The sequence below is a fragment of the Marmota monax genome, unplaced genomic scaffold (genome assembly GCF_021218885.2).
Source record: "Marmota monax isolate L192 unplaced genomic scaffold, Marmota_monax_Labrador192_F-V1.1 WCK01_AAM20220418_F8-fsc00007, whole genome shotgun sequence".
Classification (NCBI taxonomy): domain Eukaryota; kingdom Metazoa; phylum Chordata; class Mammalia; order Rodentia; family Sciuridae; genus Marmota; species Marmota monax.
The window spans coordinates 29,522,169-29,547,617 of record NW_026692781.1 but is presented as its reverse complement, the minus strand read 5'-3'; the positions used below and the strand labels follow the sequence as shown (position 1 = coordinate 29,547,617).

The 25,449-nt window shown below is 39.8% G+C and overlaps 1 pseudogene; it reads left to right on the top strand.

Moving 5' to 3' along the window:
* The first annotated feature begins 10,309 nt into the window (after positions 1-10,309).
* On the top strand, positions 10,310-11,202 carry LOC124094678 (golgin subfamily A member 7-like; annotated as a pseudogene).
* Positions 11,203-25,449: the final 14,247 nt, after the last annotated feature.

Here is a 25,449-nt window from a genome sequence, read left to right as displayed (position 1 = left end):
AGTGGCTTCCAATCATACTGGACAAAATCGAAAGCCCTTCCATGATTTTGCAGGCTGACTATTACCTGGTCCCTGCTTGTCTCTCAAGTTTTGAACCTCTTCCTTTCTTGGTTGTGGCCACACTTGTCTTCCTTTTTTGTCCCTTAAATGAATCAGCCATGTTTACGTCTCAAGACTTTCCCCTGGCCCTTCTTGTATTGCAAAGCCTTGGGTGTTCTGTTCTCAGTTATTTGCGTGGCCTGCGCCTACCTTGAATCAGGTGTTTGCTCAAGTGTCTCCTTCTGAAGGCTTTTCCCTGTTTAAAGTATCACCTGACTCCATCATTCTTTATCCCTGAACCCACTCTATTTTTCTACAAGTTCCTTATTTTAAACTGATTATGTGATGTGTTTACTGGTTTGTTTGTTTATTATATGTTTTCTACTAGAATGTGAACTCAGCATTCAGCAGGTGAGAACTCTGCTTTGTCTACTTCTGTATCCTCAGTGTCTAGAAGAGTGTCTGGACCAGGAGGTATGCAGTAAAATATTAATAAATATTAGTTGTATGAAAGAATAATAAGAGTTTAAAAAATAGAATCTGTGATCACATATTCAAAAGACTAATGAACAGATCAAAGCTTATTGGGTAATTTATTTGTTTCTTTTTCTCAGGAGTATTCAGATATATGTAAGGACAGAAAATGCAATGATACAATGCTCAATTATAAAACAGTATTACATTGAAGTATGAGTAGGGTTCTTTCTTGAACCATTTATTTAGCAGATATTTATTAAGTACCTCTGCCTTAAGGAAATAGTGTGATTTTTCATATTTAAAGTGTTACTTTTATATTTTCCTACAGAGTTAGCTCCATACTAACTACTGTAAAAAGGACCAAGAGAAAGATTTCTATATATTTTTCAGGACTCAGGTTTTGGCCCTGTATCATGAACATGTTTTATTGATGACATAAATGATACTGCAGAAGGCTATTTAACCAATATAGTAAATGATAGGGAACCACTTAGCTCTGTGATTTATAGACTCAGGGTCCTAAAATGCCTTGACCAGTCTGAAGTTGTAAGATGCCCTACTGGAGGAAAAAAAAGATCAACCAAGAGGACATCTTTGAAGAGGAGCCCTGAGGCTTAACAGCACCATAATGAAAAAAGATTTAGAAATGTAAATGCCAGGACTCAATACAAAACAAATCTGGACCTGATGAGGAGAGATTTTATTTGAAAGAATTGTTGCAAGAAGGGGAAAGAGGCTTGTAAGGAGAAGGAGATATTGTGATAGGGAGAAGCTTGGACCATAAGATTTGCAAGCTTCTAAAGAGTTAATCAAAAGGAGTGTTGTTTTGTTTGTTTGTTTGTTTGTTTTTGTTTTTTAATAGGGAGAAAGGAACAAAAAGAATCAGGCATGGAGAAGGGGGATGAAAGGTGGTGTGTTGAGATAATAGGTCAGAGAATGTTTGACCCGAGGCCCACCTATTCTCAGGAGAGCCTGTGTGTGGCTCAGGCTGAGGTGGGCCAAGGTTCAGGGCTTGGAGGAAGGAGCTCAGCCAAAGCACGGTGAACAAGCATTCTGCTCTTTGCTTTGTCTAGACACGCAGTTCAGAGAATTGATTATTAGTCAAGGAAAGGGAATCTGGGGGGTCTGTGTCTGGCCTTGTCAACAAGTGGGGGCATCTGTGAGTTTTCCATAGGTCATATGGGGAACAGTGGTTCTTTTCAGTAAGCCATTCTCCACAGCACAAAGGGTGGGGGCATTTCTTAACTTTATTGTTTTCCATGATGACAGGGCTCAAGTAAAATTCAACATTTTTATAAATATATGTTTTAGCTTGGGTCCAGAAATGTTCCCTAAAGGCTCATGTGTTGAAGGCTTAGTCCCTAACTGATGGCTTTATTGGGAGGTGGGGCCTAGTCAGAGGAATTAAGTCACTAGAGGTAGGCCTTGGAAGGACGTGTCTTGTCCCCAGCCTCTTCCTCTCTGTCTCTGTCTTTCTTTCTTTGTTTCTCTGCTCCTTGGCCACCATAAAGTGAGCAGATTTCCTTTAACAGCACTTCTACCATGATGTCCTATCTCACTACAGGTCCAGAAACAACAGAACCAAGTTTGAAACCTCTGAAACTATGAGTCAGAATAAACCTTGCCTCCTTTAGCTTGATTTTTCTCAGGTGTTTTATCATAGCGACAGAAAGTAGACTAACACAAAGTATATATTATATAACACATAATGTACAATATCTATCTATCTAGAACTGGTATATGGCCAAGAGGGTGGAAATTTATCTATCTAAATGGAAACAACTTGCCTCAGGAATATTATAGAATCAGAATCCTAAAATGCCTTGACTAGCCCCAAATAAGGAGATGCCCAACTGAAGGACAAAATTCAATTGATATTGGATATGCTTGAAGAGGAGAGTTGATTAAATATGTAATAGCTAATATAATACAATATCAGCTGCCTCATTAGTATCAGAGAGGAGGCAGTCAGATTTAACTTATTCAGATGACCAGTGACCCAGAAGAGCAAATATAGCTCCATGTCCCAATAATATTTGGCCAGCACCTGGGTTTAAACACTTGAATATGAAAGCCCTATGTTAGTGTAAGTCCATCTCCTACCATTTGTCTTTACATTGGGCTATAGTCAAATGTTTACCTTTAGTTAGGGTCTGGTTCCTGGAGATATCTAAATTTGCAACCCCTAATCAAGAATACCATAAGCCCATCCCTTGATGAACATGGACAAACTGGATCATATTACGGAAAAAAAAAGAAAAAAAAAAAAACCAGATGTCAAGGGATGGAAACAACAGTTCCCATCTGAGAGCCTGGAGATGTTAGTCTAGAGAAGGTGGGGCAGGAAGAGGGTGGGGTTGGCAAATGATGGGAGCAGCCATATAACTGTCTCCAAACACCACAAGTACTGCCATGTGGAAGAAGAATTAGACTTGTTCTATTTGGTCCCCAAAGGCTAGTGCTAGGACAAATGGGAGGAAGTTACAAGCAATAGATCTCGTATCAGCATAAGGAAGCATTTTTTAATTGAGCTGCCTTCCGAAAGTGGGGCTCTCCCTGTCGTGTAAGTTATGCTGCAAAGCTTCACAGTGGAGCTGCTGGAGGAGATCTGACTATTGAAAGTGTGTTTTAGATTAAGTAGCTTTGAAATTCCCTTAATACTGTAAGACTCTCTGATTCTGTGAAATAAAGTAAAATCCTATCATTTTGGCCCCCATTGATTTAGAATAAGTATAAATCCTATTAGAGGGTGCTATGGCTTGGATGGGTTTTGTCCACCAAGGGGTCATGCTTAGTTCATTCACTGAATATTTATTGAGCACTTTGCTTTTGTACCAGGTGTGCACAAGATGCTGAGAATACCAGCATCCTCAGGATTTACAATTAAGTGGGTGAGAAGGACAAGAAGGCTTGGTCCTCAGGATGCTGATCTAAGAAGCGGTGGGACCTTAAAAGGGGGAACCTAAATGGAAGGAGACCCTCAGGGTTATACAGTGGAGGGGGTAGAGAGAGAGGAGGGGAGGGGAGGGGAGAGGTGGGGAGGGTGGAGGGTGGAGGATGGGAAAGGCAGCGGAGCACAACAGACACTAGTATGGCAATATGTAAATCAATGGATGTGTAACTGATGTGATTCTGCAATCTGTGTATGGGGTGAAGGTGGGAGTTCATAACCCACTTGAATCAAAGTGTGGAATATGATATGTCAAGAAATTTGTAATGTTTTGAACAACCCACAATAAAAAATTAAAAAAAAAAAGGGGGAACCTAACCAAATTCGAAAGCTACTGCACAGCAAAAACAAACAAAAACAACAACAACAGCATGGGCTAGGGCTGTAGCTCAGTGGCAGAGCACTTGCCTAGCACTTGTGAGGCACTGGGTTCGATCCTTAGCACCACATAAAATAAACATGAAATAAAGGCATTCTGTCTATCTACAACTACAAACAAAAAATTAAAAACATTTTAATAACAACAACAAAATAATTAAGAACATAAAGAGAAAATCTACAGAATGGGAGAAAATCTTTGCCAGATACTCTTCTGACAGAGGATTAGTATTCCTGAATATATAAAGAACTCAAAAACTTAATACCCAAAACAAAAATAGCCCAATCCATAAAGAAATACGAAAGGCCAACAAATATATATATATATAAATATAAAAGTTCAACCTTCCTAGCAATCAGGGAAATACAAGTCAACTACATTGAGATTTTATCTTACCCCAGTTAATATGACAATCAAGGATGTGAATAATAGTTAATGCTGGTGAGGATGTGGGGGAAAAGGTTTACCAATACATTGCTGGTGGGACACAAGTTAGTATTATCACTTTGGAAAGCAATATGAAGATTCCTCAAAAGACTAGGAATGTAACCACCATATGACCCAGATATCCTACTTCTTGGTATTTATCCAAAGAACTAAAGTCAGCATACCATAGTGATACAAGCACATCAGTGTTTATAGTAGCAAAATTTACAAGAGCTAAGGAATCAGCTCAGGTGCCCCTCAACAGATGAATGAATAAAGAAAATATGGTATATATATACAATGGAGCTTTAATCAGACATAAATAAGAATGAAATTATGACATTTGCTGGTTAACGGATGAAACTGGAGAACATCATGCTGAGTAAAATAAACCAGACTCAGAAAGTCAAGGGTTGAATGTTTTCTCTCATCTGCAAAAGTGTGTATGTAGTGGGAGATGGGGGGAGAGAAAGAGAGAAGGAGGAATATTCATGGAAATGGAAAGAAATAGAAAGCAGACCATTAGAGTAGAGGAAAGGGATTGAAAGGGAGGGAGGAGGCGAGGGCATGGGCAAGTACTAGGGAAAGAAATATACCAGGCTTTGCTATGTCTATGTATGAATATACCACACTGAATCCTGCTTATATATCTACAATTATAATGCATTAATTGAAATAGTAATAATAGAAGGGAGATCAGTAGAGAGAGCAAACCTATCTGAGTGAGGGAAGAGGGATGAGAAAGGGAAGGTACTGGGAAATAAGATTGATCAAATTATATACATCTTCAAATACGGCATCATGAATCCCACTATTATGCACAATGCACCAATAAAAAATTAAAAAAAAATAAAGGGATGAGGCCTAGTGGGAGGTTATTAGGTCATTAAGGTGTTGACCTTAAAAGGGACTGTGAGTTCCTAATCTTGCTCTCTGGCTTCCCATCTACTGCTATGATCTCTTTTCATTGTACACACTCCTGCCTGACATTCTGCCATGAGACCCTCACCAGAGGCTAAAACAATGGGGCTGCCTGATCCTGAACCTTCAGCCTACCAAACTATAGGCTAAATAAACCTCTTTTTTAAATAAAATTACCCATTGTTATATATTTTAGTCTACAAAAGTAGACTAATACAGTGGGGCAGGATGAATTTTTGCTTTATAATAAAATATAATGATTATTATATAATGTTTATGAAGATATTATAATGTACTGTTTCTAAACATTTAGAAAGATGTTTTGAGCCAGGTGCAGTGGTGCATGCCTGTAATCCCGGTGGTTTGGGAGGCTGAGGCAGGAGGATCACAAGTTCAAAGCCAGCCTCAGTAACAGCGAGGTTCTAAGCAACTCAGGGAAACCCTGTCTCTAAATAAAATACAAAATAGGGCTGGGGATGTGGCTCAGTGATTGAGTGCCCCTGAGTTCAATCCCTGGTATCTCCTCCAAAAAAGAAAAATGTTTTCACTGCCTAAAATTAATTAATAAGAATAACGATTATTGGGCTGTGGTTGTAGCTCAGTGGCAGAGCTCTTGCCTAGCATGTGCGAGGCACCGGGTTGGATCCTCAGTGCCACGTAAAAATAAATAAAATAACTGTATTAAAAAGTACAAAAACATTATTTAAAAAAAGAATTACAGTTATTGTTGATTATATGTGCTTAACATTAATCTTAAGAGTTTTATGGAGCAATAACAGAATGTAGAAGGAAAATAAATTCCCTCTAGGGAATACAGAGTTTTACAATACAGAAATTTTACAATACAGAATACAGAAAGTCCTGACAACCCATTAAGCAATAAGTAAACTAGAAGTTATATATTTTTGGTATCTGATATATTTAAAAAGTAAAAATAGGAAAAAAAATTTTAAAAATTTTCTAATTGTGTGTAAAACTTAGAGTACAAGGAGGCCAAGTGAATATAGTAAGTTTACAAACAAAACATCAGAAAATAAATCTATTTTTTAACCAAATATTTGAAATCAGATTATCTTAGAAATAGTTTTGTCTAAACACTATACAAACATCTTCAAAAGAGTCATCATGGACAATTTCACATAGAAAGAAGACCTCAAGTGTGTCCTTGAATGCTGACTACAAGGATCACAATGCAAGGTGGAGAATGGGTGAGAGGCAGAAATGAGGAGGGTGGATAATCCTCATGAAAAACAGATTCTTTAATTGAGGAAGTGTGTGTGCAAGTCTGGAGAGGCGGGGAAATAGCGTTGGATGGCCCCCCTGCGCACTGAAAACCAGGCAGGGATGCTTGCACTCAATGCAGTTGGGAGCCAACGTAAGCTCCCCAACCAAAGAAGGAAGTCATGGGAGAAAAATAAAACACCAACACTCAGTTTCATTCATGAAATATTTATTGAGCACTTCTGCACCAGGCATGCATGGGATGCTGAGGATACCAGTACCCTCAGAATTGCCAATTAAGGCGGTGAGAAGGATAAGTAAGCGACATTACTATTCCCTGTGATAAGTTCTGGATAGAGAATATAAAGTGCTACTACAGTGCAGAATAGGGTGGTTGCCCCACTGCAGGAGGGGAGGGGTGTAATGTCACCAAAAGGCCATCTAGTGAAGGAACATCTGAGCTGAGTTTTGGAAGGTGAGTCATGTGAAGTATGGAGGATAGGCTTGTTAGTAAGGAGATTAGTGTGTTCAAAGTGATGTACAGGGTCAGTAGAGAGGTCAAAGTTCACAGAGGGTGGAGTGCACTACTCCATGGGGAGGTGACAATTGAGGGTGGTGAGAGATGGGTCTGGTTGGTGGAAAAGGGACTTAAATGATGAACAATAATAGCAAGCATTTTGGGGGTCAATCAAGCCAGCTGAAGGGGGGGGGATAAAATTGTGGAGGAATTGAGAAGAGAGAAGGCAAAAGAGGCAAACTTGAGCCACCCCATGTTTTCCTTTTATACCATAGAAATTAAATGGGAATCTCTGGGGATAGCATGGGGTGTTGGTATGTTAGAAGCTCTCCAGGTGATTCTAAGGTGCACTGGGGCGGAGAACCATGGAGCCAGGCTGGGGAGCTTAATGAAGCTGGAGTTAGTTGAACTTAAACACTAAGCAGGAGGGAAAGAGTGCTGCAAGAAAAGTTAATGTATGCCACATTCTACTGATGGTTCCAGATACTCGAGACCCTTTTGAATCTTCCTGATTTCTAAATAAGCAATGAGTGAGTTTCTGGAGCTGGAGAAACTTCCACTGACCATTGTGTGAACTGGTGGTAGTGAGAGTTTGGAGGATGAGGGATTGTGGGGTGTGGGTAAACTGCCTCATTAAATTTTCTGTGTTGGAAAAGCTGGTCTATTTCAAGAAAAGATATCTGAAAGAATGTACAACAGGCAGGAGGAAAAGAGTAGGAGAGCTTTTAAAACTTCAGAGGGCTGACTCACACATCACTTTGGCGACATCCCAATGAAATGATGAATCTAAACTCGGTCACTTGACCTCATCAATGGAATTCATTATTAGATCAAAGGAGAAAAACCATGTCATCCTGATAGTTGCCGGAAAATGTTTGATGAAATGTAATATTTCTTCATGGTTTTTAAATATTTTGTAGAAAACTAGAAGGATAATGAAACTTTACTGATAAAGAGTATACCCTTAGGAATCAACGAAACAAGGAAAGTACAAATGCCACATGAAGAAACGTTCGAGCTTCAGTGTGAACATTTACTAAAGGGCACAAAAGAAAACTTGAACAAATGTAGGTACATATAAATTCTTACCATATTTTTTCTTTTTAAAAGTTATTTATTTATTTAAAAAATTTTCATAGTTGTATATGGACAAGGTGCCTTTGTTTATTTATTTTTAAAAAATTCTTTTTAATTGTAGATGGATACAATATCTCTATTTTATTTATTTATTTGTATGTGGTGCTGATGGAACCCAGTGCCTCACATGTACTGGGCAAGGGCTCTACCTTCTGAGCTATAATCTCAGCCCTTATTTGTTTATTTTTATGTGATGCTAAGGATCAAACCCAGTGCCTTACGTGTGCTAGGCAAGCACTTTACCACTGAACTACAGTCTCAGCCCTTATCATAATTTTTCATACATAAATTTAAAACATCTCTACAGTGAGAGAAATCCACAACAAAATGAAGAGGCATCCCACTTGGGGGAAATATTTGTAACATACATGACAGACAAAAAGATAGCCTTCCTATTATAGATGGTTCCTTCACATTAGTCAGATAAATAAGGGGATGGAGAAATTGTATATTCAACTCCTCTCAAATCTTATTTATGTCAGAATAATACATATGCATATTTTTTAAAAGTACTGCTGCTATAAAGCAAGTTGTGTATTGTAGCAGTTACCTGACCAGGGCCCAGTTCTTCTACAGTGTCAGGTCTCTTCCTTTTCACAAGCCCATCCCAGCAACACCAGCAAGGCCTGCCCTTTGCAGGGGCTCTCACTCCAGGTTGTTATATCAAAGGCAGGGCCTATGTGCTCACTCCTAGGTCTGTTCAGAGGAGCAAAGGTTAATTACAAATAGCTTTGGCATTTACTTTGATTCTGAAAGTAGTGATCAAAATATTGTGGTCTCCTTGACTAGTAAAAAAAATTATCTAGAATTTACTTTAAGCAATGTATTTGAAACAGAAGCATAAGAATGACTAACTTATTTCTACCAGGCAAGATTATAATAGTCAAAACTTTAGTGTCCCTCTCTCTATGATTTGGAGTTCTCCATTTGTATTTCTATTTATTATTAATGTTTAATTGTATTTATTTTTATCTACATTTTAAGGAACACTTATAACTTAAATAAAATTGCCAGAGGTCTTTAGAAAAATGAACAGAGAGTTCCAAGAGAAATTTCTGAGTGAGAATTCTATGTAGTTAACAGCAAAATATGCTTGATTAACCCTAATTTAAACATCACACAATGTATACATGTATCAAAATATCACATGTACCTCATAAATATGTACAATTTTATGTGTCTATTAAAAAAGGTGCTTAAATAATGAGTAACTGGAGAAATGAAGATTGAAATAATAAGATAACATTTACATCTACCAGATTGGTAAAGATTCAGGTTGATGAAAATATGAGGAAAGATATTTTCATACACTATTATTAAAATTTTAAATTGATAATAACTCTCTGAAAGCCAACATATGTTCATTTAAAAAAGTCAATATATCACATATTCTAGGCATTCTAAGGATTTCTAAAGAAATTATTAGACATAAAAGCACAAAGATGTAATTACAAACATATTAACTGTAATAGTATGTGTAATAGTGAAAAACAGTACTAATAAGCATTATTATAGGATGCGGAGGAATATTTTAAAGACATGGGCAGTGCTTAGCTCACCATTAGCTGTAAATTGTGATGATTTTTTCCCCCAAAGTCTTTGCTGTGCTTTGAGTAATTGGGGCCAGAAAGGTCAACTGCTTTGCCGTGGTGAGCTATGTCATGTGTGCTTAATGGAAAGGCAACTTGCCAGAATACATAGCTGTCTCCCATACTGTCCTGGGGCTTGTTTGTTTTTTAATAAAGAACATTTCAACCCACCTAGAATGGTCAATTTAGTACCACTCTTCCAACAGTTTTGGAAGATGGAAAAAGTAACCCTAAGCTGATTCAAAGAACATAAGGACTAGAATCTCAATTGAAATCAGAATTTCTCCTTGTGATTGTCTTTTAATGGTTATTGACCATCAAACCCTAAAACCCATATCTTCAACACAGCCCATGCAAAGTGAGTCATTGCTAGTGCATGGACAAATTGCTGGGCTCCCTCCTGCATGAAAACCAGATAACTATCCTAGTAAGTTGGGTTTGTGGAGCACTAACCATGTGCTTGGCCCCATGCTTAAGTATTATACCCATCTTATCTCATTTAGTTGGAAGAAATCTACATAATAAGTTTTACACCCCCTCCCTCCCTTATACAAATGAAAAGTTGAGACTATAAGAAGTTAAATGGCCAGTGACTGAGAAGGCGGCGCGACAGCAGCTGGAGGGCAGGAGAGGCGGCTTGGCCGGTCTGTCCTGGCCATGAGGCCACAGCAGGCGCCGGTGTCCGGGAAGGTATTCATTCAAGGAGACTACAGCAGTGTTACACTCTGCCAGTTCCAGACCAAGTTCCCCGCGGAGCTGGAGAACCGGATTGATAGGCAACAGTTTGAAGAGACAGTGGGAACTCTAAATAACCTTTATGCAGAAGCAGAGAAGCTTGGGGGCCAATCGTATCTTGAAGGCTGTTTGGCTTGTTTAACAGCATAGACCATCTTCTTATGTATGGAAACTCATTATGAGAAGCTCAGATTCTTTGAAAGCTGGAAATGGGAGTGATATAGGCATTGCTTCAGGTTCTGAAGAAAGTCTCCAAGTATATTCAAGAACAGAATGAGAAGATATATACTCCCCAAGGCCTCCTCCTTACAGACCCTATTGAGAGAGGACTTGAAATTACCATTTATGAAGACAGAGGCATGAGCAGTGGAAGATAAACCATAAAATTAAAGATCCCACATCCAGCAGGGACCCTCATCTACCCACTGGCTGATCACAGAGTGTCCCTACCTCTTCTCCAGAGCATCATTCCTTTGTATCTGCTGCCAGAGCCACGGTGCCATTTACTCCAAGGACTAACTTTCTAAAATTCCACACCTGGAGTGACCTCTAGTCGCTCAGCATCCACTTTGTGTCTTTAAATTGTGTAGGATTCTGAAATCTTTTGATTCGTTTCTGAGAAAACACAATGAAGCATTTCACATTTTTTTATTCAAAGTGATTATAAAATATGCAATTGGTCAGCGCAATGCAAAGTTTTATTTATTTCTTACTTGCCACCAGTACCATGAAATCTATTCATTCCTTGGGCCAGTTTTCCAGGCGGCTTTAGACTTCAACGAGTTTATATTAGTGAATGTTCAGTCTTATTCCCCCAAATTAACAAATGGCTTTTTTCCAGATGAGGGATAGACTATGTCTGTGGTTATGCTGATGCATTTCCCAGATTTCAAAGAACTACCAGTTTTGCCATGATTCAAATTTTGAGATTGATTTCGGTTGTTCAGTTTTCAAACCGAAGCTCACTGAAAAAATACTGTATAATGTTATTTGTTTTACTATAGCAGTTATATCTAATTAAATTTCCAGTTATTTTCTTTGGAGATTTTTATGTTATTATTGCATTATCTTGAATGTTGGAAAGATGTGGTATGTGTTGCTTGTTCATTACACAAATAAGTAAGCACAATAAAGTGGATGCTAAACCATCAAACACATATGTCCCTGCTGTGTCCCTGAATGTGTAATAAGCAAGTATAGTAAATATTTTAATTATAGTTGTTATAAATATAACTTATGAGAAAAAAGTTTGATAGGCATAATACTGTATATTGCTAATTTTTAACCCTACTGGCAACTTTATGATTTATGGATTCCTCATACAGCCTCTCACAGTATTCAATGCACAGAAATCTTATAATTGGTTTCAAATAAGTTAATTGACTTCCAAGTTAAACTCTTAAGTCTGAATCAGTACTTCTAGCTCTTTTGTCTGTATGTTCCTAGTGTTTGGGTTTCTTATGCCTGCCCCTCATTCTTTTCTGGGTTTGAGAGCACTGTATTTGGGAGAAAGTTAAGAAATATATTAGGAGGGAATGAAGCAGTTAAAAGTTTTACTTTCAGAGATATTGTAGGTGCTAATACTGGATTTAACCTTTCAGATGTAATTTCTTTTCTGGATGTGGTAGTTATTCAATAAATCCCATAGGTCTGTGTAATATTTTAATTGTATAAAACTTTGTTACTTTATAGCCTCTTACAGTGTGTCTGCTTTTTAAACCCATTACAATAACTTTGCTGAAATATTAACACATTAGTAAAACTTTTCTTAAACAAACAAACAAACAAAAGAAGTTAAATGGCTTCCTTAAGGTCATCCAGCAGGGGCCCATGTGAAACTGTACAGCCTGTTAATTTCTATGTTGTACAAGAAAGCAGGGCTGATATTCACCTGGCTAACACCAATGTAGCCACAATGATTTTCTAAATATTAAAATGTTTACACGCTAACTGGCACATATCTGTTGTCCTTAGCCTTTCCCCACTTGCTGCTCTTGCTGTCTTCCTCAGGGGCCCCTGGAATGTCCCATGCATCAGTGGGGCCATACCTGGCCCAGCAGGGGCACCAGCAACCCTTCTAGGGCCTTGTGTTTAGGCAGTGGAAGTTATTAAGTCTTTAAATTTCAATCCTGAATAGAGGGAAATCCCTGGTGAGCACAGGGCAGAGGCCAGAGCAGTTCTACAAGTTGCAGCTTTGTCATGTTTCATCTCTAGCTGCTTTTTCGGAAGTGAAAGGTTTCCGGTCCCATCAGTTCTAAGTTGATCTCATTTCCACCCAGAGTGGCACGCATCAGGCCTAGCTTTTCCCAATTTCCTCTTCCTGGCTCTGCTCCCTCACATCCTGCTCAGCACTGGCAGCTCCAGAGCACAGACTATGGCATTTAGAATTGGGAGGAATTCCATCCGGTCTAAGAGATCATTGACTACAACATGTGATACCGCTGTTGACCGGTGACGAGGTCTTGCTTCCCCAATGTTGAAGAATAACACCAAAGAAGCACGCCGAGGCAAGGTCAGAGTAGAAATTAGAAGTTTATTAAAGGACAGCAGAAAAGACTTCTCCCGGAGGAAGAAGGGGACCCAAGAGGTGGAATCCGTGGAAGGGATGTTGTCTCCCCTTTTTATAGTTCTTTCAGTGATGGAATGTAGGTGGGAAGGACCGAGGGGTGGGACACAGGTGGGCCAAAGAAGTAATCTGGTCAGGAAGGACTTCTGAGTCAGCACCTTTTTGCTGGGGGCTGTTCATTAACATTTCTTTGAGGTGGACTTTGGCCTAGGGCCTTTTCGGACTTCATTAACATTCCTTGAGTTGTCCTGCGTTTCCGGAATCATTGCCAGCATGGCCTCCATTTTAGATTTCACTCGGCATTAGACCCGATTTAATGCCCCGATTTATCTAACTACACTGACTACCTAACTTTAAATCTGGCTTCACATGCACCACTTTATTTCAGGAGGACAGAAAAAGCCTGCCAACTAAACTGCGACACAGTAACAGTGACATGTGTCTTATTTGAATCAATCGTACCAGCCTCTTGTGACTCTGAAATTTCTTTCATCTGTTCTGACAAATTTGTCAATTTCTCCTGCCTTCAATTGCCATGATACACAATCCTTGTGCACATTTCACACTAGCAGAATCCTTTACTTGTGGTATCAACATTTCTTCCTTCTTTTCTATTATTGTTATTCTGGAACTGAAGATTGAGCTCAGGGGTGCTCTATCACTGAGCTACATCCTAAGCCCTTTTCATTTTTTATTTTGAGACAGGGTCTTGCTAAGTAGCCCAAGCGGGCCTGGAATTTGCGATTCTCCTGCCTCAACTTCCCCAGTACTTGGGATTGTAGGCATACTCCACTGTATCAGACAGGGCATCTTCCTTTCTTAGGTTCTAGAAAGGCTGTATTTGAAAAAGAAAAGAAATGAAAGTCTATATTTGGTTTATTGCTCTGCTAAAAATATGTAAATATGCTCATTCCTCCTAAGAGGAAATTTTGTGTCTCTAATAGCAGATTCACATCTACCGTTGCTTCCATCCTCTGTTGTGCTGTTTTTTTCTTTTTCTTCTTCTTCTTTTTAAGAGTGGAAGGTAGAAGCTTTATTAAAGGACGGTAGAAAAGACTTCTCCCTGGAGGAAGAAGGGAACCCAAGAGGTGGAATCCATGGAAGGGGGAGGTCTTCCTTCTGTTATAGCTAAGGTCTACTTTCAGATTTCCGGCATTCCTGTCCTCTGTTCTGTTATCTTGCAGTGATGGAATGTAGGTGGGAAGGCTGAAAGGGTGGAGGACAGGTGGGCTGAAGGAGTTATCTGGGCAAGAATGGCTTTTGGATCAGCATCTCCTTGTTTGCTGGGAGCTGCTTCATTAACATTTCCTTGGGATGGGCTCTGAGCCTTGGGGACATTTTCAATTCCCCTTTTCCTGGACTCCATTCTCAATATGGCCTTCCTTCTTGATTTTACTCGATATTAGACCTGATTTACCTAACTACACTAACTACCTATTTTTAAATCTGGCTTCATTCCCCCCTCTAATTTTGGGAACTCCTTACTGCTGTAAGGAAAGGGAGTGATGACCGTTCTGGCTTCTTCAAGCTGAAAGGGGGTGGTGTTGAGCAAGCAGTTTTGGAGTCCCCCTTTTTAAAAATCAGGTCTATCGAGTGGTCCATGATAGAAGTCTGATTGAGAAGTCGCAGGCTGGAGGGACATTTGAGTGATGGGTGGTCTCAGTGTAGATCTTGGTGGGGAACCTCCAATCTGTTACCACTGCTTACCAGTGAAGAGTCCTTGCTCCCCAATGCTGAAGTATAACACCAGAGAAGCACGCCGAGGCAAATTTGGAGTGGTAGGTAGAAATTTTATTAAAGGACAGTAGAAAAGACTTCTTCCAGAGGAAGAAGGGAACCATGTGTTACTGTTGTTTACCAGTGATGAGCCCTTGCTTCCCCAATGTTGAAGTATAACACCAGAGAAGCACACCAAGGCAAGTTTAGAGTGGAAAGTAGAAGCTTTATTAAAGGGCAGCAGAAAAGACTTCTCCCAGAGGAAGAAGGGGACCCAAGAGGTGGAATCTGTGGAAGGGCTGTTGTCTCCCCTTTTTATAGCTAAGGTCTTCTTTTATCTTTCTGGCATTCCTGTCACATTCCTGTCCTTTGTTATGTTAAGGGTGGGGCACAGGTGGGCCAAAGAAGTAATCTGGGCTGGAAAGACTTTTGGGTCAGCATCTTCAAGTTTGCTGGGAGCTGTTTCATTAACATTTCTTTGGGATGGGCTCTGGGCCTTGGGGACATTAACATTCCAAGAGTTGTTCTGCTTTTCCCGGACTTCATTCTCAACATGGCCTTCATTTTGGATTTTTCTTGATATTAGACCCGATTTACCTAACTACACTGACTACCTATCTTTAAATCTGGCTTCACCAAGAGGTGGAATCCTGTTGTGCTGTTTCTATTCAAAACTTTTCACATTGATGTTGAATGATAGTGTAATCATTTTGGAGATATTAAAAATAGGGATGGAAATGTGTATGGTATCAGTAATTACCACAGTCTGGCTGGGCACAAAATCACGAGCCACTCAAGCAGGAACAAACTTTATTTTTTGAAACTGCCGCCAATGTCCGGTACGCGCCCGGGAAGATTTTCAATCTACCCACGCGGCCTCCTCCCGGACCGCAGAGAGAGCTCCTCCCCCGGAACTCCCTCCTACTGTACTTCCCCAACCAATAGGAACTCTCCAGGAGTCCCGTAGCCGGCCTAGGTGAACAGCAGGAGTCCAATATCCATATGAATGCAAATCTTAACATAATCATATCATCTCACTGGCTAGCTGGCGTCACCTTTGGACCAAAAATGCCATGCATCATATATTTGGCTCTTAGCAAGTAATGCTTGTCATTAAAAGAGGTGACAATAATGTTAGCAATTACAACTGAGTTCACATGGGCACGGGCAGGGACAACTATTGTGATTACTCTCTGGCCAACAGTGATTGTAATTGAAGATTTTAAATTTGAAAAAATGTGCATCTAGAATCGATTAATATTGTTACCAACCAGGCCTGAATACACTATTTACTAAAATGAGGGGTTTTGCAAAAACAACAACAACAAAACAAAATGTTTATTCATGAGGCGGCCAGTCATTTGGAGACAGGACAGCTAGTTGCACATCTGCCTCCCAGAAGACAGAGATTAAGGATATTTATGGGATGAAGAAAAAAATAATGATCTGAAGCATGAGGAAAGATGGAATAATGGTAAGGAAGGGAAAGGCAATTTGTCTGTACATATGTAACTAAACTTCATGACTCTTCATGGGATGAATGTTCAGAAAACAGGGAATTTATAGTATGCTTTGAGGGTGGAGTTTTGGCTCTCTGATGTCAAAAGTTCACCTAGTGAATGCTTGTGCTGGCCCAAGTGAAGTGCTGGTAGTTTCAACCAGTTTGAGCTGCTTCTAAATTCCTGAAAAAGAAATTAGACAATAGTTACTGTTGTGACCTATACATTAGAGGTGTTGTTACACAGCTAACAGGAGCATACTGCTCAGCTGTATGAATTCTAATATTGGTGATAGAAACAACAAGTAACTAAAAGCAAGCAAACTTAGAAGGTTTATTCAGGTTTCTCAGTTGATCATTCATATGGGAAGAAAAGTCAGTCCTATATGAATATGGAGGACACTACTGGTATTTCACTCAGTCTCCTCTGCAATGTTTACCAGTTCTGCATTGCCACTCACAGCTCTTATGGGCTTCCTTCTTAATAGTGTTATGCTCGAATTCGGGACCCCCAAAAGACCACCAGAGACCAGGATCGATGTAAGCAGCAAAGAGGTGTTTATTGCGAGCTATCTCAGTCCTCCGCACGTACACAGCAACTGGTGACACTGAGAGGCCCCGAGCTCAGGGTTTGCAGCAGTTTTATACACTCTTTGGGGAAGGCAGGGACTTCACATACATCATAGCATCTCTTAGCAAATCATCACACACCGCGGGAAAATCAAATAACAACTCTAAAACATGATTAGCACATTCACTGGCAGGAACAAGTTGGGTAGGGGTGATTGGTTAGTACAAGAGGGGGATTCGTTTTGAAGCCAGATTTAAAATTAGGTAGTCAGTGTAGTTAGGTAAATCGGGTCTAATATCGAGTAAGATCTAAAATGGAGGCCATGTTGAATGAATTCCGGGAAACGCAGGACAACTCATGGAATGTTAATGAAGTCCCAGAAAAGCCCTAGGCCCAAAGTCCATCCCAAAGAAATGTTAATGAACAGCCCCCGCAGATTTGAAGATAGCCCATCCCAAAGAAATATTAATGAAGTCCTTCCTGCCCAGATTACTTATTTGGCCCACCTGTGTCCCACCCCTCGGGCCTTCCAACCTACATTCCATCACTGAAAGAACTATAAAAAGGGGACACAACTGCACTTCCACGGATTCCACCTCTTGGGTCCCCTTCTTCCTCCGGGAGAAGTCTTTTCTGCTGTCCTTTAACAAACTTCTAATTTCTACTCTGACCTTGCCTCGGTGTGCGGTAACAGTTTGAACTGATTGGTTTAAGCCACGAGGGGTGTACATGCTGTACTACATGGTTTCCCAATATGTTATCAACCAGCATAAACTACTGGGAGGGTCATCTGGCATCCTAGGTATTTTCCCTGTCTCATGCTAATTGGTGGTTGCTAAGGGGTTGCTATGGGTCCTCACCTAGCCTGACTGAGTCAGGGACACCTGGCTCTGCAGATCTCTCCAGTTATTTGTAGATAAACAACTCAGTAGGGTGGGTATGTGCCTAGGAGTGCTCTGTGGGTCTTTCCAAGGACAAGGGTCACGCCCCCTTCCATGGACAGGCTTTGCTCTGAGGTAGAGTCTGGTTTCTCAATATCTGAAAACTCCAATATTATACAGAGAACTACCCTTGAACAACTAAAGCAGAATAGCCTGGGAAAATAGAGATTAAATATCCTTGGGCTAAATTTAAGAAACAGTGGGCAGGGGATGTGGCTCAAGCGGTAGCACGCTTGCCTGGCATGCGTGTGGCCTGGGGTTCGATCCTCAGCACCACATACAAACAGAGATGTTGTGTCCACCGAAAACTAAAAAATAAATATTAAAATTCTCTCTCTCTCTCTTAAAAAAAAAAAAAAGAAGCCTGCCACACTAAAACCTTTAAAAAAAAAAGAAAGAGCTGCTTTAGGGACTTTTTTTTTCTATACATCATAATTCTGCATAGTAGAGAATTGCATTTTTCCAAACGTCATCAGCCTCAGGCAGAATTATGAGTTATTTTTGGAAATCTTCATTTTGTAGGCCTCTACCCTCTGATAATGTCCCCATGACCCCTTTGTTTTCTTTGGAAGGAGAGTGGCACCGGGGAAGGAGCTGGAGCAGGTGGAAGATGGTCTGGGGATGCTCACTATTAATGTCTTCTGCCTGGATTTTGGCACCTAGTTCAAAACTGAGAGAGCTGTGTAATTGCCAGAATGACATTGCATGTTATTTAGCTTTCTACCAAGTCTCAGTTATTTCAGTTATAAAATGAGTGTGTAATGGTGTGAATGAAAACTCATGCTGAGGTTTAACTCCACAGTGTAATGGTGTTGGGAGGTGGGGCCTAATGAGAGGTTAATGGGTCATGGGGGACAGGAATGCATTAATGTCTTTCTCACATGAATAATTTCTCATTCTTGAGGGACCAGAGCAGTTACCCCAAGAGCAGGTTGTTGTGGTGTGAGTTTGACTTCCTTGGTTCTCTCTTACTTCTTTTCTGCATGATTGCTCATCTGCTTTTGGCAGCAAGGTACGCACAAGGAGCCGAGAAGATGCTGGTGCAATGTCTTTCATAACCATGAGACAAAATAAAACTCTTTTCTTTATAAACTACCCAATCTCAGTTGTTCTGATGCTGCCAGTTATCATCGATGAGTTCTGCTTCCTACCATGTTGAAGTATAACATTAGAGAAACCCACAGAGGCAAGCATATAAAAGAGGGTTTATTTAAAAATGGGTAACATAGGCTTCTCCCAGGAGGGAGAAGGGGGCCATAGCTGGTATCCTGGTTTCCCAAGAAGTGAGAGTAATCTGTGTCTTTTATACATCTAAATTTTCCTTTGTTCTCTTGCATTCTTCCCCCTTATCGGTCTCCTTCCTGCCTAGGTGACTAGGCCCAGGAGATGCTCTGGTGGGATGGCCAAAAGGGAGACGCAGATGGACAGTAGAGGCCAAGGTGGAGTGATCTGGGCAGAAACGGGGGAGCCCAGGGTGCATTAGCAACTTTTATAACTCCTGGTAGGTAGGGACAATCCCTGGGACAGGTTACCTTAGCAACTGGTTGGAGCAGGGGAGGTTTTCTTGATAAGGGTGGAGGAAAGGCTCTGATGGCATTAACATTTCAATCTCTCAGGAGGTGGTTTCCAACTTCCCAGACTCAAACTGGCCTCTATTCTCTGGATCTAACCCTTGCCTATCTGTCTGTCTTTAATTCTGGCTTCAGTTCTGTTACAGCAAAAGAAAACAAATGAAGGGCTGAGTTGTGGCTCAGAGGTAGAGCGCTTGCCTACCATGTGTGAGGCCCTGGGTTTGATCCTCAGCACCACATATAAATAAATAAATAAAATCTTACAACTAAAAAATAAATATTAAAAAAGGAGAAAACAAATGAAGACAGGATTTAACCATGTTTCCCTTTCCCAGCTTAGAATATAGGTGACATTACATGAGATTGAAAAACCAGCCTCTTACCTCAGAGCAAAGCCTGTCCAAGGAGGGGACATCACCTTTGTCCTTGGAAAGACCCACAGAGCACTCCTAGGCACATTCCCACCCTGCTAAGTTGTTTATTTACAAATAACAGGAGAGATCTGCAGAGCCAGGTGTCCCTGACTCAGTCAGGCTAGGTGGGGATCCATAGCAACCCCCTAGCAGCCACCAATCAGCATGAGACAGGGAAATACCTGGGATGCCAGAAGACCCTCCCAGTAGTTTACGGTGGTTGATAACTTGTTGGGAAACCATGTAGTTCAGCACGTACACCCCCTCTTGGCTTAAACCAATCAGTTCAAACGAATCCCCCTCTTGTAGAAACCAATCACCCCTACCCAACCTATTCCCGCCAGGGAATGTGCTAATCATGTTTTAGAGTTGTTATTTGATTTTCCCGCGGTGTGTGATGATTTGCTAAGAGATGCTATGATGTATGTGAGGTCCCTGCCTTCTCCAAAGAATGTATAAAACTGCTGCAAACCCTGGGCTCGGGGCCTCTCAGCCAGCGTCACCAGTTGCTGTGTGTGTGCACGGAGGACCGAGCTAGCTCGCAATAAACACCTCTTTGCTGTTTACATCCATCTTGGTCTCTGGTAGTCTTTTGGGGGTCCCGAATTCGAGCATAACAAGATCATTTACAATACAGCACAGTCTTAAAAGGTGTCCCTTCCCTTTTGGATCTTGCTTTCTGCTGATGAAATTGAGTGAATTAAATAAACCAGTGTTCTAAACTTCAGTCACTCATTTATCACCTTCACGATTTATACCATATCCTCATGTTACATATACTATTATCAGTTTAACATTTACATTTAAATGAGCTAACTAACAAGGTAAATTGAAAATATATTATTTAAATAGCTAGGTAAGTCTATCAAAATTGTTATAAGCAGTAATATCTGTGTAGGCCAGGTTTGAAGTGCTGGTTTTTGTATTCCTTCCTAACACATATTACAACCTCACAGGGGGTCGCAAAGTTGTTGTTAGATTCTGACTCATATGTAACAGTAATTCTTCCTGGGATTCAGTACTCGTATATTCATAGGATGTCTATCAGTAGAAATGGGCTGAAGGCTTGTGGAACACAATGTCCAGTGGTGTGGAGCTTGCTATGATAAGACGTAAGAGGTGTATGAAAAATGTAAGGTGGGACTGAGAAAGGGCTTGTGATGGTTGGATGTGAGATGTGAGATCTTGACCTTAAAACTAAATGCTAGAGTGTGGTTAAGCAGAAATAGGGATCTCTCAAACATGGTGCTGAAGGGTGACAATCACATCTGCGGCTACTTTTATAATCAGTAAAAGTAAGTATAATCGTAAGTATTACTAATTTGTTTAGTATTATCTAAGGACTGTCATTTCTTTCAAATGTGTTACAAGTATTCAAAAATATCCTGTGTACCAAAAATGTTAGAAACCACAGGCATAATTGTTTACGCTAGTTAGAACGCACAAAATTCTTACAGTAGAGGCCCACAAGGGTAATGTTATTGTAGAATTTTTAGGAAAACTTGCAGGTCAATAAGACATCCAAGTGAGGGAAAAATCTGCCTCAGTCATTCCTAAACACAGCAGTCTTTGCTTTATACATTATGGACAGGTAATTGGAGAAACAGGGGTAGAAGTGTTGTCTTGCTACTTAAGGAATCCCTGCATGCCTTTTCTGTCATTTGCCCTAAACTGGCTCTGAATTATTTGGGATTACGTCTACTTTCTCTGCCTTCTTAAATAAAAATTAGAGGAGGCCATTGTTTTGGGCTAAGTTCCTGCCTAAGGCCTAAAAGCCAGTTAAAAATGAAAACGAAGTCTCTCAAGCTAAAGGTCCATATCACCCAGCTGAAACTAAGCTGTTTATCTGAGTTTCTGAGAAATCAGGATCAGAGAGATAACAACCAAATTTCTCTAACAGGCCAATTTTAATTGGCATGATAGTGAAGTTTCCTCTGTCTTAATCCTTACACAGAAAAGGGAACTGGATTATTAACCCATCACTTATTTTTCTGTTTTGTCTCTGTCTCTGTCTTACAAGGAAAGCGACTTTAAAATGATCCGTCTGCTTTTCCACTTTTTTGTTTTTGCTTTCTTCAGCTCTTTACTGTCTATAAACAACCTCTGCTCAGCTCATTGGAGCACTTAGTCTATTTTATGGAATGAAGTGTTGCCCAATTCTAGAATTGAAAATAAAGCCAATTAAGTTTTTAAAATAAATTGTTGTAATTTTGTCTTTTGACAGTCTAATTCCAGTTATATACATGCTAACTTATTTTCTTATTGAATTAGTTTTGATGACTTTTTTCCCCCCTAGTCAATTATCCACTTCTTCTATTGTCTTAAGACATAGATTTGGGCTGCTATACCAGAGTACTGTGGACTGTGTGGCTTATAAACAACAGAAATTTATTTTTTACAGTCTGGGGGCTGGGGATTGAGGTGCTGGCAAGCCCTATGTGTGGTAAAGGCCTACTTTCTGGTTCACAGACAACTATCGACTATCTTCCACTGTGTCTTCACACAAAGGAAGGGGCCAGGGAGCTGGGTGTCTGGTTAATGAGGGCACTAATGCCTTCTGTGAGGGCTCCATCCTCAGGATCTAATCACACCATCAAGTTGAGGATTCAATTTCAATCTGTGAAATGTGTGGGGACACAAATATTCAATCTATTGCAATCTATCAGATTTAATGCCAAAAATTTGTTCTTAGTATTCTCTTATTCTTAAAAATCTTTGCTGTATCCATAGCAATGTTCTCTCTTTACTCCTAGTATTGTTTATGCTCTCTCTTTTTTATTTCCTTACCAATTTGTAAGAGTTTTTGTCTATTTTATTTTAGTCTCTGAAAAGAGCCCAATCTTGGCTCTGCTGATTGTCTCTAATTTAACTTTTTTATAATCCATCTTTACACCACATCCCTTAGCACGCATTGCAATATTTATGTGTGAAAAAAAATCCCTTAATAACTCAAAGCTGTTACTCTGAATGAATAAAAGTCCCCTTATCTGGAAAAACTTTAAAAAATTTACTGTGTGGGCGTATTTCCTTATTTTTCTGTCCACTTCTCTAAACTCATTGTAATGTCATTGCTTGAATTCTCTTCCTTTGGACAACACTTCACCCAATTCTGGGTTTGTCTTTTATTTCTTCAGTTTTTCTCAGTATCTTACAAAGAGTAGGTACTTGGCTAACTTTAGTATAATTTTCTTTCATTTGTTAATTAATTAACACATAACTGAGCAGTGTAGAGACCTACAAAGTTCATCTCTAGAGATATAATGTTGGAATACAGATCAGAATGGCTCAGAACTTGAAAGATCTTAGTTAACCCTGCTTATTAAAAAAAATGAGTTGGGTATGGTGGCACATGCTTGTAATCTCAGCTACTTGGGAGGCTGAGGCAGGAGGATCTCAAGTTCCAGGCCAGCCTGTAATGAGCAATTAACACATTAACACATACAACACATAATACAATATAATTGTGCTATTCACAAGATAATTATAGGGTTTATTGAATTGTTCTTTCACAGCATACCCAAGTAGCATGGACTGGTTCTGAAGTTCATGCCTAAAAGTGTACAATGTGTTTCTTTCTTTAACTGCATTACTGTATCTCTTGGCTTTCTGTGTAGTAGACCCTTTGTAGAAGTGATGTTTTCTTAGTCAGTTTGATTTGCTGAAACAAAGTTCCATAGCCGGTTAGCTATAAACAATAGAAATTTATTTCTTAGAGTTTTGGAGGCTGAAAGTCTGAGAGGAGGGTTCTAGGATGTTTGAGGTCTGTCTTCTGGGTTGTGGGCTGCAGTCTTCTTGTTAAATCTTCACTTGTTGGAAAGAAAGCTAGGTGGCTCTCTGGGGTCTCTTTTTATGTATATATGTATATATGTATTTATTGGTACTGGGGATTGAACCCAGGGGCACTTAACCTCTGAGCTATAGCCCCTTTTTTAATATTTTATTTTATTTTTTTTAAAGAGAGAGAGAGAGAGAGAGAGAGAGAGAGAGAGAGAATTTTAATATTTATTTATTTTTTAGTTTTCAGCAGACACAACATCTTTGTATGTGGTGCTGAGGATCGAACCCGGGCCACACGCATGCCAGGCAAGCGCGCTACCACTTGAGCCACATCCCCAGCCCCTTAATATTTTATTTTGAGACAGGGTCTTGCTAAGTTGTTTGGAGCCTCGCTAAGTTGCTGAGGCTGTCTTTGAACTCATGATCCTCTTGCCTCAGCCTCCCAAGCCACAGTATTACAGGTGTGTGCCACACACAATATCTGACTCTGGGGTCTCTTTTATAAGGGTGCTAATTCCCTTCTTGTGGGTTCCCTCTCCTTCTGATGTAATCACTTTGTAGGGGCTTCCCTTCTAAACAGCATCACTTCGAGAGTTAGGATTTCCTCTTCTTCTTCTTCTTTTTAAATCTACTATTATTTTTTATTTGTTTGTTCTATTTAGTTATACATGACAGTAGAATGCATTTCAATTCATTGTACACAAATTGAATGCAACATTTCAGTTCCCTGGTTGTACACGATGTAGAGATGCACCATTTGAGCAATCATATATGTACCTAGGGTAATAATGTCCATCTCATTCCACCATCTTTCCTACCTCTGTAGGAAACCCTCCCCACCCAACCCCCATTTGCCCACTCCAAATTTCCTTCCTTCTTCTCATGCTCCCCACTCCGCCACCCCCAATCATAGATCAGCATCCACTAATCAGTAAAAACATTCAGCCTTTAGTTTTTTGGGATTGACTTACTTCACTTAGCATAATATTCTCCAACTCCATCTGTTTACCTGCAAATGCCATAATTTTATACTATTTTAATGCTGAGTAATATTCCATGTGTATATATACCACAGTTTCTTTATCCATCCATTCATCTATTGAAGGGCTTCTAGATTGCTTCCACACTTTAGCTACTGTGAATTCAGCTGCTATAAACATTGATGTGGCTGTGTCACAATGGTATGCTGATTTTAGGTCCTTTGGGTATAGACCAAGGGGTGGGATAGCTGGGTCAAATGGTGGTTCCATTCCAAGTTTTCCTAGGAATCTCCACACTGCTTTCCAAAGTGGTTGTACCAATTTGCAGTCTTACCAGCAATGTATAAGTGTACCTTTTTCCCCACATCCTCTCCAACATTTATTATTGCTCGTATTCTTGATAACTGTCATTCTGACTGGGGTGAGGTGAAATCTAAGAGTAGTTTTGATTTGCATTTCTCTAATTACTAAAGATGTTTGAACATTTTTTTATGTATTTGTTGATTGCTTGTATATCTTTTTTTGAGAAGTGTCTGTTCAGTTCCTTAGCCCATTTATTGACTGGGTTGTTTATTTTTATGGTATTAAGATTTTGATTTCTTTATATATCCTGGAGATTAATGCTCTGTCTGATGTGCATGTGGTAAAAATTTGCTCTCATAACTGTATTCTCTCTCTTCACCTCAATGATTGTTTCTTTTGCTGAAAAGATTTTTAGTTTGAATCCATTCCATATATTGATTCTTGATTTTATTTCTTGTGCTTTAGGAGTCTTGTTAAGGAAGTCATGGCCTAATCCAACATAATGAAGATTTGGGCCTTCTTTTTTTTCTATTAGGTGCAGGGTCTCTGGTCGAATTCCTAGGTCCTTGATCCACTTTGAGTTGAGTTTTGTGCATGGTGAGAGATAGAGGTTTAATTTCATTTTGCTACATATGGGTTTCCAGTTTTCCTAGCACCATTTGTTGAAGAGGCTATCCTTTCTCCTATGTATATTTTTGGCAACTTTGTTTAGTATGAGATGA